This window comes from Eptatretus burgeri, chromosome 2 (genome assembly GCF_056783735.1).
Source record: "Eptatretus burgeri isolate ZD-2024b chromosome 2, Ebu_testis_v1, whole genome shotgun sequence".
Taxonomy (NCBI): Eukaryota; Metazoa; Chordata; class Myxini; order Myxiniformes; family Myxinidae; genus Eptatretus; species Eptatretus burgeri.
Window position 1 is genome coordinate 62,970,147 of NC_140962.1, and position 15,191 is coordinate 62,985,337.

A 15,191-nucleotide genomic window follows, 5' to 3' on the forward strand; every position below is an offset into this window, starting at 1 on the left:
CGGAGGCAGTGTGGTGCCCGGGGGTACCATCGTAGGAGAATCGGCAGAGGGTAGTGCCTGCCAAGGGAGCCACGCGTCCCAGCCACGAAACCGTGCAAGGGCACGAGAGGGGGCAGAGAAGGATAAAGAGGAAATGCTTTTTCTTTGTTCAGGTTCATTTGGGTGGTTCAGTAGAGCTTTGGCTCGAGCTGCAAAGAGGATAAGGAAGAGATCGTCTAGTTGGTTCGTGTTCGGGGGTTGTTCAGTTGAGCTTCGGGTCCTGCTTGGCTCGGTAGGCTTTTTGGAGAGCTGCTTTGTTTTGGAAGAAAGTTGAGCCGGTCGCTCGGCTCGAGCTGCAAATCGTGGCTTCTTCTTCTTCTTGGTTCGTGGAGCTCTTTGTCCTCCGTTTGGTTCCCGGCTTGGTGCGACTCATCGACCTCTTCTTGGAGGTGGTTCCTCGGGGAAGCGACGCATGGACGGGAAGGATCGGCGCCTCGTCTCACCCGCATGTGTTGAGAAGCGCGGGAGGATTCGCAGAAGCTCGGGAAGGATCGCGGCTCACGGCGATTTGATCCAACTCGCTCTCGCTGGAGCCCGGGTCTGAACAACTTGAAGACCACATGAGGTGGAGAGGTTTGAGATCGGCTCTGTGTTTCAGCTCACTTGTCCTCCGAGCTGGAGCCCGTTATTAAAGGCCCCAGCCACCATTTCTTGGGTGTGTTTGTGTGCGTACTTGTGTCCGTGGGCCCGTGTCTACGAAGTAGTAAAAACTGTTAAGTGATTGTGTAGAACGGTTGAAGTTCTCCTGTCATGCGTGTTGGCCTTGTATAATTGCATACGTGTTTTGAATTGTTTAATTGCATACGGGCATGCCTGCTTACGTATTTTATTACAATAAATGTCCTTCTGTGAATGTAAACCTGTTCGTTGAGTCCTCTTCCCTTAAATTGAGCTGCCATCTTGCTCTTGGAATATAGTTTGTTTTAAATCGCCGGTAAAGTGATCCGGTCCAATGGGACTGCGTGATAATCCACCGCTCGGTTATCCCAAAAGGAAGCGAGCTGCTTAAGCGGCTCATTTCCAAGCAGTCCCGTTGAGGTACAATCTATCGGTAGTCTACATGCACGATTAATTAGGTATATCGATAATTCGGTGATTGTACCTGTCGCGTGCGGGTGGAATATTGACAAAGCTGTGGTGTGCTTAAAAACACACCCGTGGCTGGTTTTCGGCGTTGATCCGGAAAGCCGTGACTGGATTGTCCGTTCGGTGGCTGGGACGGCCACCATTGGCTAAAAGCGGATGTCCGCACGCTGGCGGGCGGAAATCTACAACAATATATATATATATATATATATATATATATGTACACACACCATTGAGAGATTTAGCCAAAAAGGATATTCAACACGATATCTCAAAAAAATTATGGACGGATTGGGATGAAACTTGATGGACAGGTTTGGTGTGTGACAAGGAAGAATTGATTCAATCTCTTGAAGATCCGAATACGAGAATTTATTTTAAGTGATTCGTCCGTCACCATTGAGATATGGGGCCAAACACAATACATAGCATGATATCTCAAAAAGTTGTGGATGAGTTGTGTCAAAAACAGGCGGATGAGTTGGTTTAGGTGACAAGAACAAGCCAATTCGATTTTGGTTCAGGTCTGGATTCAGATCCGTCCTATCAGTAAGATAAACAAACAAGAACCATTTCTTTCACACCATGACACATTTGGCTGCCGAAGCAGTTTCATTGGCTTGGAAGTGCAATCCTGGATGGGTCGGCACTCCAATACAGGATACCCGAAAGACCAGTAAGCTGGTACGCATTTTGCCAATTTCGGAAGAATGGCAGGCTGAGTCAACCCACCTGGTGCTGTATCAACGGAACAACAGGGGCTCAAACTCAAGGCCCTAAGATCTTAAGCCAGCCACCTTATCTGTTAAGCCAAAAACATGCTTCTATCAGTGGGATACAAAATGTAAATTGTTCAGCCTGGCAGAGGTATATGCTCTGGAGTGCCGTTCTAGTTCCCATTTTTCCAGCCTGTGGAACCAACTTGCACATTCTTTTTCAATGTCTTTCTTCCGTCCAGGTCTCAAGCTAGCTGTACACCACCATGTTCGATCACCCCCCATTCAAAACCATGACCTTTTCGACCCCGTTAGCACCACCTCCCAACCTCCCCGAGGCCCACACAACCTTCAAAATTTCAAGTTTTTCCTTCCTGGGAGCCTGCTTATGTATCCCTCTTGTCCACGCCCTGCATCCTCCCATTCCCACACACATCCATTGTTCATCAGTCTTTGTCTATTTTGTCCCTCTGTCCTGCTTTTGGTGTCCCACCCCCTCTCTTTCTGCTGTTCCTTTTGTACTGTTGTGTCCTGATCTGGTCCACAAGCGTGGACTTTATGTAAAAAAATAAACGAGAGTTTATAGAACACCTTATCCTGCGCAGCCTTGAGGAAAAAAGGACCTGGGCAGGGTCTGTGAGCAGCAAATTTGATTGGTCAAGATGATGTAAAATGCCGTAATATTTTGTCCAAGTACAGTACTGCTGAACAAAAGGTTTTTGAAAGTGCCAATAAGGCAGTTTGTGTTCTACAGCGTTTAAGTATGTAATCCAATTGAAATAGAGATTTTAAAGGTTGTAGAAAAAGCAATTTTTCAGAAGGTTACCACCGTTCATGCAGCATCTATTACACCACCTTGTATAACACGTTACATTAGTTATTTGTGCTTGGTGTTTGTGCCCTTTATGACATCTTTAAAAACAATAGGTTTCCTGTTTGTCTGTCAGTGCAGCCGTCAATCAAAATTTTAAATCATTCCAGAGTAAAAAAAAACCTCTCACTGCTGTCTGCACGTGCATGATCAGGCGAAATTCAGAGCCAAAGTACTACTAAACTACAAATTTGTGTTCAAAATATAATATTCAATTGAAATCAAGTTGTTCCTTGATCATAAACTGATGTTTGTGGACAGACAGACAGACAGACAAAGTGAACCAACTGTTTGACAACATTTTTCACTTTGCGCGCACAGTGAAATAAATATTTAACCTTTCGCAGGATGATGTGCCGCCAGGTCAACTCTTCGGAGGAATCCACTCCATGTCAATGATGATCAGTGAGCCAGAGATGCGTCCATGGATCGATTCCCTTCCTGTCATTCCCACAAAGGTTTCTGATGCCTGATAGCTGACTGGTACTGGGTTAGAAATGTATCAGCTGAAACTACATTTAGCAATGGGTGGTTCTGTGTCGATGTCAGAGTACAACTCTGCTGGTTACAATTCAGAAACCTTATTTCAACATGATGTCAGATGAAAACGTTGGGCACTGTTATAAGCTGAGGACAGCAAAGAAAGGACTTGGCTCTGTGGAGAATTCCTTTTTGAAGTCCAGCATGGATAAATGATCTGCCCAAGACAGGTTACAGTTGAAAGTGAGCCTCAGTTGCTCTCGAGTCTGTACCTTTCAAAGAGGCTGTCCACAGAAATATATTGGGGGATTTGACTGCTGCTGCTTATGGAGGGAGAAAGTGAAATTATGGATCATTCTTGAATGAAAAAAATGCATTCCAGAGAGATAATCGGCTGCTTATTGTCTCTAGTTCGGCAGGGAGGGATGCTGCCACATCCTGCCTGGTCGAGGGGTGTGGAATGATTGCACACCGAGTGTGTACATCGACATTCTTCTGTGCTTGGCCACTAGACTTTTATTCCAAACTCTTCCAGAGTTATTGAAAGTTCCAGCTGTCTGAATTCCTGGTAAGCGAGGTTTTACTGTGTACATGAACGCGTATACATTTGGTTCTCCGGATTCATGTCACTGCCATCCACTAGAGGGATGCTATATACAAGCTATATACATATTACGCCGTGAATGTGGATGGCAAGAGAGAGAGGAGGGTGTGGTTGGAGGAGAGCAAAGAATGAGGAAAAGTGAGTCGAGCAAAATAATTCCATGGGGCATTTTATTGGCCCACTACCCAAAAGGGGTTTGTCAAATTGGTCCCATGATTTGTAATTATACATCAACACCAGTGTTGAACAGTGCTGTTCCAAATTGAATTCTACACCAACAGAACCAATTTGATTCAAAGCCGACACACAAAAAAGCCATTTTTAAACTTTAAAACTGGGGAATAGCCGATGAATGCAAGGGTGCTAAAATACCCGCCTAAAAAACATACTTTACTGCCAAAGAGAAAATGAAGCAAAGAAATAATAACAGTTCAAAATACAGATTACATTACACGTAAAGATATAGTTGATAGAATAAAAGCAGAGAGGGGGGTGGGAGGCTGGAAAAGATCAATATATTTGATCTTTTCTGGGAACTGGGTGTGGGTGCCTCCATTTGATTTTTCCGGTTCTGGTTCCGGTTCCGGTTCTTGAGTGACAGTGGTGTTTCCTCTTCAGGGTCACTGCCGACTTTCTCAAAAATAAGATTTCCGGTAGATTTTGTCGCGTTTTTACTGTTTTGTGTGCACCATAGTGTGTATTGTATTTTCTCCATTTTACCGCAAGTTTATATTTTCGCCACTTTTCCCTCCACCGTCCTTCTATCCCTCCCAACGATACTCTCTGTTTCATGTCTTAAAATATAAAAAATACAAAAAAAAAACTTTTTCCTCCTCATGTGAAACCCCACGTAATCACGTGACTTCCTGAACCAACTCTTCTCATCCACTCTACCATCTACCATCTTCCTCCTACTTTTTCTGACCCACAATCACCATACACCTTCACAATTTTTTCTTCAACCTTTCCTTTACCTATCTTCCCTAATCTTTATCAAAATAAAAAAAAAGTCTCTAAAAATGTTTCAATTTCCTCTTTCACACGTTAAGTTACTTATATTGCGTCATATTCACTTCTTCAGGACTCTTTTCAATTTGACCTTTCCTTCATCCCGTGTCTAAAAAGTCCCACGATTACGACGTTTCTTTTCTCCATTCTCTTAATTCTCCTTTATTTCATCCTTCACGTAATGTCTTTAATCACATCTCTAACTTTAAAAAAATTTCAATCCCAATTTGCAATGCGTGTTCGTGTTCCATCAATCGTCCTTTTTACCAACTTCAGTGCCAATTCACCCCACCTCCTTACATCCACCTCCTCCTAACCCCTCACCTGTTATACCCTCTCCTTATCCCTCCCATCTTGCTCCTCATCCTACCTCCACTCTTTGTGCCTCTTCGTTGTCTTCTGCTTTAATATCAGCTCCTCCTCTGTTGGCCCAAAGTGTGTGGTGTTCTAACATCTTTGGGCTCCATTCTTACCCAACAGATATCTCACTCTCTCAATCAGTACACTCATCACCGCAAACATGCTCATTCCTTCCTCTCAGCACACCTCCCCCTCTTCCCCTCCTCTCAAATATTGTACCTCCCCCGGCCCGCTCCCTTCTTCACCATGCCACTACCAAGTCTCACCCTTTCCCTCTCCCCACCAATCCCATCACCCTCCTGCACATTGGCCATGCCTGCTCTCATAATCTCCCTCCCTCTCAAAGAAACCATCACACTCTTCCTCCTCCAAGCTTCCCTCTCACCTTACTCAAAAACTCTCCCCTCACCATTGTCCCTCAACTCTCCCCCTTCTCAAAGTTGCTCCCCCCTCACATCCACAAAGCCGCCTCCTTCCCCTGCATTCTCTCTTCCATCTCATCCCTCCAGCTCCTACAATCTTCAATTTCCCTCTGCCACCTCTCTTATGACTTCCCATTGTGCCTCATCCCATCACCATCGAGCCTTTTCTCCTATCATCCAGCCCTCTCCCCAAGCACTTCTGTAATCCCCTACACACTGTCAACATCTCTCCCTACCTCCCCCCCCCATTCTCCTTCTTCCTACCGTACCCCTCCCTCCCCTGCACTCAAAGCCTCCCCCCTCCCTCTTCTTTAACAGTCCTTTATTCCCCCCCAAGCTCGACACACACCCAATCACATCATGTACGTGCCCGGTCTCACCATGACAACTTCGTTATACTCACCTCCTCCCGTTCTTCGAGCACTTTATCGCGCTGCAAATATCACATGTCCATGCATTCAATAATCTCTTCCTTTACTCTCCTACCTGTTTCTACCTGTTTAGCTTTAATTTCAATAATCCCGATTTTTACCTCGTCCACCTCCTCTTCAACCATCGTTAATTCCCGATGCGCCTCTTGTATTTCCCCCTTGAACGTCACCTTCGTTGTTTCTAGTTGTTTCCATTTCCCATTCCTTTGTTCCCATTGTCTGCGTCTCCACCTCCTCTACTCTCTTCGTTAGTTTCTCTTGTGCCATTTCACATTCGTTTTTAATTGTAGTCATCTCTCTTGTTGTTTCCTTCTTGGCGGCTCTTAACTCCTTTTTTGCCCCTGTATTCTTCTCCATTTGTTACTTCAACTCATTCTGTCCTATCATCAGTCCTTCTACCTCCTTCCATATCTTCCCAATCTCTCCCATCAGTCTGGCCTCGCTCTCCCTCATCTCTTCCCGGACACCGATCCTACACTCCCTTACCTCCTCTCGTACCGCGGCCATTTCTCTGCCCATTGCTTCACTCATCACCCTTTTCATTTATTCGCCCATCACGTCCATTTTCTGCCCATCGCTTCACTCATCACCCTTTTCATGTATTCACCCATCACGTCCATTTTCTGCCCATCGCTTCACTCATCACCCTTTTCATTTATTCGCCCATCACGTCCATTTTCTGCTCATCGCTTCACTCATCACCCTTTTTATTTATTCGCCCATCACGTCCATTTTCTGCCCATCGCTTCACTCATCACCCTTTTCATTTATTCGCCCATCACGTCCATTTTCTGCCCATCGCTTCACTCATCACCCTTTTCATTTATTCACCCATCACGTCCATTTTCTGCCCATCGCTTCACTCATCACCCTTTTCATTTATTCGCCCATCACGTCCATTTTCTGCTCATCGCTTCACTCATCACCCTTTTTATTTATTCGCCCATCACGTCCATTTTCTGCCCATCGCTTCACTCATCACCCTTTTCATTTATTCGCCCATCACGTCCATTTTCTGCTCATCGCTTCACTCATCACCCTTTTTATTTATTCGCCCATCACATCCATTTTTCTGTTGTTTTCGTCCATTTTTCTGCTCATCGCTTCCAGTCTGCTGTCGTTGTTTTGGCCCATCATAATTACTTCTGCCATTATTTTCTTCAGGCACCACATCATGTCATTCTCGGACTGCACTGGTGGTGATAACCCGGCGTTCTGCGCTATCGCCGCCACATTTTCCTGAGGCCGAGGGTGGCGGTTATTTTCCATCTCTCCAATTGCTTCCTTTTCACCCTCCATTGTGACTTCATGCAGGTCCAGGGTCAATTCCGTAACCATATTCACATCATCTGCATGTCCCACCGGGCCCTGCCCGTGTTGGTCCGCCATTGTCCGTCTCAATACATTTAACTAAAATTTTGTCTAACTGCTAAGAATTTCGAGGTGCGTGAAGCACACCACAGGTCGACGACCTGACACCAATTTATTGATCAAGGGGGTTCGAAAAATCTCCAACTCCCGGACACCAATTGTTGCGGCCACGGGTACCAATACACCAGCTTGTCACTCAGGGGGATTAATCCTTGGTTGTCCTCGGAAGAGCCGGACCTGGGGCCACTGCTCACAATTAACAGTGTGGTACGGTGGGTTGTTTTTGAACCATGAACGCCACCCAGTCAACCACGATTTCCAGTGTCCACCATCTAATTATTCCGTTTTACTCGAGGTCATGTGGTTACCTAAGCAGGGAGCGCGCCCTCGGCAAAGCACCAATGTTATCTCAATTAGATTTTAATTAATTAGGGCAACCGAGCGTTTTAATCGCTGGTGCATGCCGACTATTTTTGGTCAAATCTGTGGTAATTACCTTCCAGTCTATCTCGGTTTGGACAATCTTAGACCAATGGAAGGAAAGGACAAACATGGACAGGTTGGAAGTCGAAAAATAATTTATTAATAATAAAATAAATAAATAAATAGAACCTTTTATTTTCTGAGGTAAATAAATGAATAAATTTCAAAGCAATCAAAATGAATAATTACTCAGACGAAATGAATCAAAATGACAGGAAAGAGACAGAGAGCAGATGCTTATTGGGGGTTGACTTACTTACAACTATACACAGACAAGGGTACCCAGGAGATCATTCGTTGGGGGGGGGGGTAGAGTCGTCTTGCTTACCAGAGAGTAGTCATCTGTGAAGTGAAAACGTACTGGAATGTGTGCGTGTGTGTGTGTCCCGTCTGTGGCCAGCACCCAGCCTCGCCGTGCACCCACTCGCAAACGGCCTTGAATGCCAGTCGACGTCTGGGGGGGCACCGAGATAGTCTGTCATGGGTTTAGACCCTGGTGCTGCGACACGGGCAGCTCCTCACACTTCACAAAACTGGTGACATACAGTGACCCACAAGGTCCGTCGGTGACTGATCCCCGTGCCGCACTCGTTGGTGACCGACCCGTGCCTCACTCGTTGTCGGCACTGCTCACACCCACACGCGCACCACACGCTCGCTTGCGCGCTCGCACGCTTCCTCACTTGCACGCTTCCTCTCTGGCTCGCTTCTTCCCTCGTGCGCTTTAACTCTCGCTTTCTTTTTGGCTCGCTTGCCTGTTTCTTGCTCGCTTCTCTTTTCACGCGCTTCCTCTCTTGCTTTTTCTCCTTCTGTATGGACCTCCAATTCTTTTTATATCTGCGGCCTGTCTCGGCAGGCGCAGACTCCCCCCCAAGCTCACCCCACCCCACTTGCAAACCGTTACCATGACAACCCGTGCGCTTGAAAAAAGGCGGGCGTCGGCGCTCGGAAAAGAAATATGTGCATAAACGTTGCTGAGGAAAAATAAGGTGGGCGCCAGCGCTCGCAAAAGATATGTGTCTAAACGTGTCTGTCGTAAAGAAAAAAGCTTCCATTAAGAGAGGTGATCTATTCTTTACCCTTCTCAACGTATCATATTTAAAATCCCATTAGACATGTGGATGGGGCTAATCTGAACATGCATTTAAGGAAATAACTGTATGAGGACCTGGATGTGTGGGTGCATTCATCAGACCGGATTCTAAAATCCGTAACAATATATATATATATATATATATATATATATATATATATATATATATATATATATATATATATATATATATATTGTTGCGGCGACGGGTGCCGAGACACCAGCTTGTCACTCAGGGGGATTAATCCCCAGTTGTCCTCGGTAGAGCTGGACCTGGGGCCACCGCTCACAATCAAGGTTGTGGTACGGTGGGTTGTTTTAAAACCACGAAAAAAATCTGCCATCTCATATGTGTTATGATGGCTTAAAAACATTAAATTTCCTGTGTCATATCATATATCACAAGATTGGGCATTGAATTCACAACATTTTGGCATTAGTTGCATGCAAATTGGATAAAAATCGACCGCACTATGGCAAAATGACGATTTTGACCTTTTCATGACCTCGACCTTGACCTTTGTACTCTTAATTATGTAATTGGTATTCGAATGTGGGGAACAGAACAGTCAACATTTTGGTGTTGGTTTCATGCAAATTGCATAAGAATTGACCGTGTTATGACTAAAACCGCACATTTTGCAATGTCGTGACCCCCCCTGACCTTTGACTCCCAACCGCTAATAAGGGTTATTACGTCATTGTGTCATGTCACATATCACAAGATGGGGCATTGAATTCTGAACATTTTGGCATTGGTTGCATGCAAATTGGATACAAATTGACCGTGCTATGGTAAAAAGACGATTTTGACCTTTTCATGACCTTGACCTTGACCTTTGACCCGATTAGTCCCAAAATCTAAGCAAATGGTCCTCGGATAATAACCAATCATCCCACCAAATTTGCTGCGATTCAGTTCAATACTTTTGGAGTTATGCGAATAACAAACAAACAAACAAACACACATCTTCACAAATAAATAAATAAATAAATACACAGCGATCAAAACATAACCTTCGCAACAAAGTTTGCGAAGCTAATAACATAAAACAGGTATGGGCTTGGAATGTTAATGAAATTTACATGAATCAAGTGAAAAATTACTTTATCTTACCATGAACTTTGTCATCATTTACTGCTTGAGACACCTTTTGTCGCTTTGGTCTTGGCGCATGCCCTTGCTCCTCAACATCTGGCTCCTTTTGCATGAAAAGGGTTCGGCATCTACGATGGACTGTCATAGGAGTGTTGCTACTCCATTTTTGTTCCAATCGTTCCAATAATGAAGAGTTGCTGATAAGTCTACACTGCTCTATTAGATTCTCATATCCCTTTCTGTACAACCTCTGTAGCTTTCCTGCTTCTGAAAAGTCCTCACTATATATTTCACATATATCCATCCTGGTAATTTTGTTATTTTACAGTATTGTTCCAAAGGCCTCAGGGAACTTTTGGGACATCTCACTGCACTGGGGTAGTCAAGGTACATGTAGGCGAGCTAGGTTGTCTCAGGAATGGCTCCTGAAACAAAGACTTCATTCATGCAATTTATTGTGTTTTAGTCTAGGGTCAATGACATTTGATCCCAAGAAAGGTAATTTCCCCCTTCCCCTCTGCTCTTGGAAAAAATAATAACCCCCATATCCACCACGTAAGTTGAAATTAACCTCTTCGGTTTGTTTTTTGCTCATTTTTATATAATATGGTAATTTTCCTGTTATAAATATGACATTTTAGTGATAGAACAGCTTTTTTGACCTTTGACCTCATTTTCAAAGGTCAGGATTTGGTCCCAAGGGTCAATTATTATCTTATGTCATCTTCTTTTGTAATTCTGTGTATTTTGACACCAAGATCATCTATATACTAATATATCATGTTTTGTTGCTGAAATATAATTTTTAGTGATTTAGGCAGGGGTCAATGACCTTTGACCTCGAATAAAAAAAGTTTCCCCAACCCCTATCCCCCCTTACTTTTTTTTGGAAGTTGTCCATACGCATACCCACCAAAATCAGTTGAAACTAGCTTCTTTTAAATTTTTTCACAGATTGGCTAATATATGGCTAATTTAGGGTTACTACACGTATATACGTATATCAGATGCACCTCCTGACTTATGGTGAGCATCGTCGTGGATTATGTCTCACACGGTAAAACCGTATAATCCGCACAGAACAACCATCCGTCTGCCATCCAGACAATTGTTCCTGATAATGCAAACCATTCAACCAGAAGGCACGTGATGTGACCAGCGGGAAAATCGAAACATGAATGTGACGAGCACTCCACTGATCCCCATTGGACACAGTCCACATGAAAGCATCGCCACCAACACAGAGGCTTCAGCCCGGTGACTCTTAAAGAGACAAAGATTATATGGTCATCATCAGTTAAACATCAAACGGAACCACTGATCCGGATCTCGGGCTTATTTGCCCTCATTAGGATGGTAAACTGAAAAATATCTCACTTCTAACCAATGATGACCATATATATATACATATATATATATATATATATATATATATATATATATATATATATATATATATATATATATATATCACTCTGTTTTGGGTGCTTCACAAAAAATATTAACACTTCTGAGATTTCTTTTTTTTCCTTTCCTTGCAGTTGACTGAAACGGCAACGAGATTGACTTTGGAGCAAAGAAGAAAGGTTGCTGCATGGATGGACATATTTTTCTCACCCATGGTGGTTAAAAGAAATGGAGATAATTTCAACTGTGGTCCACCCTTGATATTGACCATTTATTCCATATAAGTGTAACAATAGTCCCATGTAAGTGTTAACATGCTTTTCTAAGCACCCTGTATTTATCAGACTGTTATGGTGAGCATCAACACAGATTATGTCTCACACATACTGTAAAAAAGAAAATAGTGTATATATGTATATATATATATATATATATATATATATATATATATATATATATATATATATATATTCACACTTATAAATAATTCTGTAAAGAGAGGAAAGAATGAGAATGGAGAATTGGTTATTTGAGGCCATTGCTGTGATTTTGGCAATTTTTCAAGTTAGTAAAATGATTGAGCACACTCTTGATTTATACTGCAGCTGTAATCAAGACTGCGCAGTGGACCTAATCTCTTGAGAGTGTCTTACTTTGAACTGTACAGGTTTGTAAGCTCGACTTCAAGTAATCTTTTTGTCGTTTCTGATTGGAGAGAGAAACTAAGGAATGTGTTTTTCTAACTTATTTGAGTGTAGCTATTAAGTTTTAATTGCCATTTCACATCAAGTTGCAATGAAATACCTATATTTACACCAACTCCAGACTAACATGATACTTGTTGACAATGCCAATGTAATTAAGCCGTTTCCTTAATGCCTCAGAGTCGGAAAACATTTTTGTTGGTCGGTTATATTTTTGTTGGTAGAATGGTAGGTGAACCATGACAGTTCATTGTCAACGTTCAAATCAGGTTGTGAAAATAAAAAGTTTTCGGATAAGTCAAAATGATCTCTCAAACCAATTGGTTTTATGGTGAGCTTGTATATGCATGATAGTGTATTTCACTCAAAGGGGCAGGTTTTCTGATAATAATAATAATAATAATAATAATAATAATAATAACTATAACTACAGAACTCATAGAACATTTTACCCCCATGCAGCCTTCAAAATAAATGACATGGGAAGGACCTTTCAACTCTTGCTTTGCATTTCCAAGAACGATCTATATTAGCTTTGTTCATGAACTTTGAAGAACAAGCATGATGATAACCATATGTAGCAGATGGGTCAAACGGAACAATCCAAAGATAAACCTTCGACCAACTCCGCCCTCAGAATGCACGGCAAATTTGATTGATCGAGGTGGCATAAATATTTGCCCAAGTACTGCTAAACTGAAGGTTTTTGGAAGTGCAAACAAGTGTTCAAGTATATAATTCAACTGAAATAAAATATAACATTTCAAAGCTGGAAAAATAAAATAAAATTATGAATAGGTATCCGCTGTTGATGCACCACCTTATTCAACACTTTAAATTAGTTATTCGTGCCTGTTGTTTGTGTTCTTGATGACGTCCCTAAAACAGTGTGTTTCCTGTTTGTCTTTATTTCCATTTTTGTTTGACTGCCAGACTGACAAAAAGACTGAAGCAATTGCTTTCCCGCACTGTGAATATGTAGGTCAGGACGGGATTCCGTACTATTTGCCAAATTCAGAGCCAAAGTACTGTTGAACAGCAGGTTATTGTTCTGATTCATGTTCCAATTCATGTTCCACAGTGGACAAAATATATATAATTCAATTGGAATCAAGTAGTTTCTCACTCAAAGAAATAGACTAATAGACAGACAGACAGAGTGAACCAATAAGTGACTTTAGAATTGAGGTAATTCTCTCCAGAATGCTCAGTGCACATGTGCCGAATCCCTTGTAAATGGTGGTATTCAGGGCAACCAAAGGTATATCATGTGTGTGACCTAAAGCTTAGTACCTAAATTGGCTCACAAAGCTTCGAAGAGAAGCCAAAAATACTTGGAAAAGTACCTGAGAGAAAGGGGTGTGTTGCTACACAGCAAAACAGTTGGAGGTACCATCTCTGCAAAATCGAAAGGGCAGCTCCCCATACTGCAAACTCCCAACGATGTGGGCCAGTGCTAGGCCCAAGTGGACTGGCATGTGCCAGTCTGGTTGGATATATTCATGGTATATAAATACTGAAAATATATAGTTCGATTGAGGTGAGTGTGCATACCTCTGGGCATGTTGTAGCGTTGTAACATGTGACTTCCGTGGTGGCGTCATGCTTGGGCAGAAGGCCTGGTAGAGTTGGTGTGTGGTCTTGGGAATTATATCTGTGGAAGTCAGTTGGTCAGAAAAACTTTGAATAAATGACTTAACTCGATTTAGACTCATTTGCTCAGCAGGCCACTCTGTAGGGGCTGAAACCCCTATACTGGTGTAGTCAGCAGAATCTGGATTGTTGTGTTGTGTATGTTTTGCGATTTCTGAGCTTGCTGAGCAGACGCTGAAAACCACAATGTCACCACTGTTAGTGCTGTTAGCTCATCAATGCAGTTTGAATACTGGAGTACCTAACCTCATTCCCTGTTGTTATTTAGAGTGTCCAAAGCTGTTGTTTGTGCTCGGGAGCACTGAGACTTATTTTTCCCTGCCTGCGGTGTTCTTGATTGAGGACAGTGGTTTGGAGACTTTTGAAGGAATGCTCCACAGAAGGTGTTTGACCAGACAGAAACTGTCAACATCAACATGGCTGATCATGAGTCCTACTTGAAAATATACACAGATGACTACATCAAGGACTTGTGCGTGGCAAAGCACATAGACATTGATGCTTTTACATCTAAGATTGGGCATATTAACACCTTGTGTGAGCTTCCTGATATGGTACTGCCTGGGGCCCAGTCTGCTGGTCCTGCCCCTGTTAGCACCACCAACATAATGTCCATTTTAACAAGTTCATGCCAGGCTATGGATCCAGTGGGACCAATGGAAGTTCACAATTTGCAAAAATCATCCAACAATGATCATATCGTATGCTACCATGACACTTTTGAACAGCAAGTGATGTCAGCTGGTTTGCCAGAATCCAGTTACGGTTAAGCCCTCAAACCTTACCTTGCAGGCCAGACCCAGAAAGTATAAGCCGAGCTTTTCAGATGAGGACAGAAATAATTACTCACATTTGAGGAATTTGATTATGCACCATTACCAATAAACACCTGAATTTTACAGGCAAAACTTTAGGTCTGATTCAAAGAAGAGTGACAAAACCTTTGAGGAGTTTGGTGCCCAGTTATGATTCTGCTTTGTTCATTGTACACAACTGTCCGAGGCTACCCTGAAGGCCACAAATGTGAGGTGAGCACTGGAAGCTGTGGTGATCGACCAGTTTATCAGCGCCATTGCTGATGTTGATCTACAGATTCAACTTGGTGAACAACACCTGGTGACAATTGCACAGGCAGCACAGTTTGCTAATGATTTTGTCATTCTTCACAATTTTTGTAAGACCCACATGATTCCACCTTCATCTACTTCAGGAAGTAAACCACCCTCAGCACTCCCGTTTGGTGGTGGCTTCCTTTCCCATTCTACACGATTCAGTACCCCCAGCCCCGCTACCCCCCCACCCCCCACATTGCAAGTGCTACTTGATCTCCAAAGGGTCCTTGACCATCAGTTGTGTGCTATCAG

General features: G+C 43.0%; 1 long non-coding RNA gene across 1 annotated transcript; it reads left to right on the forward strand.

Annotated features, from left to right (window-relative positions):
- The first annotated feature begins 1,428 nt into the window (after positions 1 to 1,428).
- On the forward strand, positions 1,429 to 13,411 carry LOC147032169 (uncharacterized). The gene is made up of 3 exons (XR_015051976.1): positions 1,429 to 3,170; positions 3,604 to 3,760; positions 11,605 to 13,411. It is a non-coding gene; the product is annotated as an uncharacterized LOC147032169 (long non-coding RNA).
- The last annotated feature ends 1,780 nt before the right edge of the window (positions 13,412 to 15,191 follow it).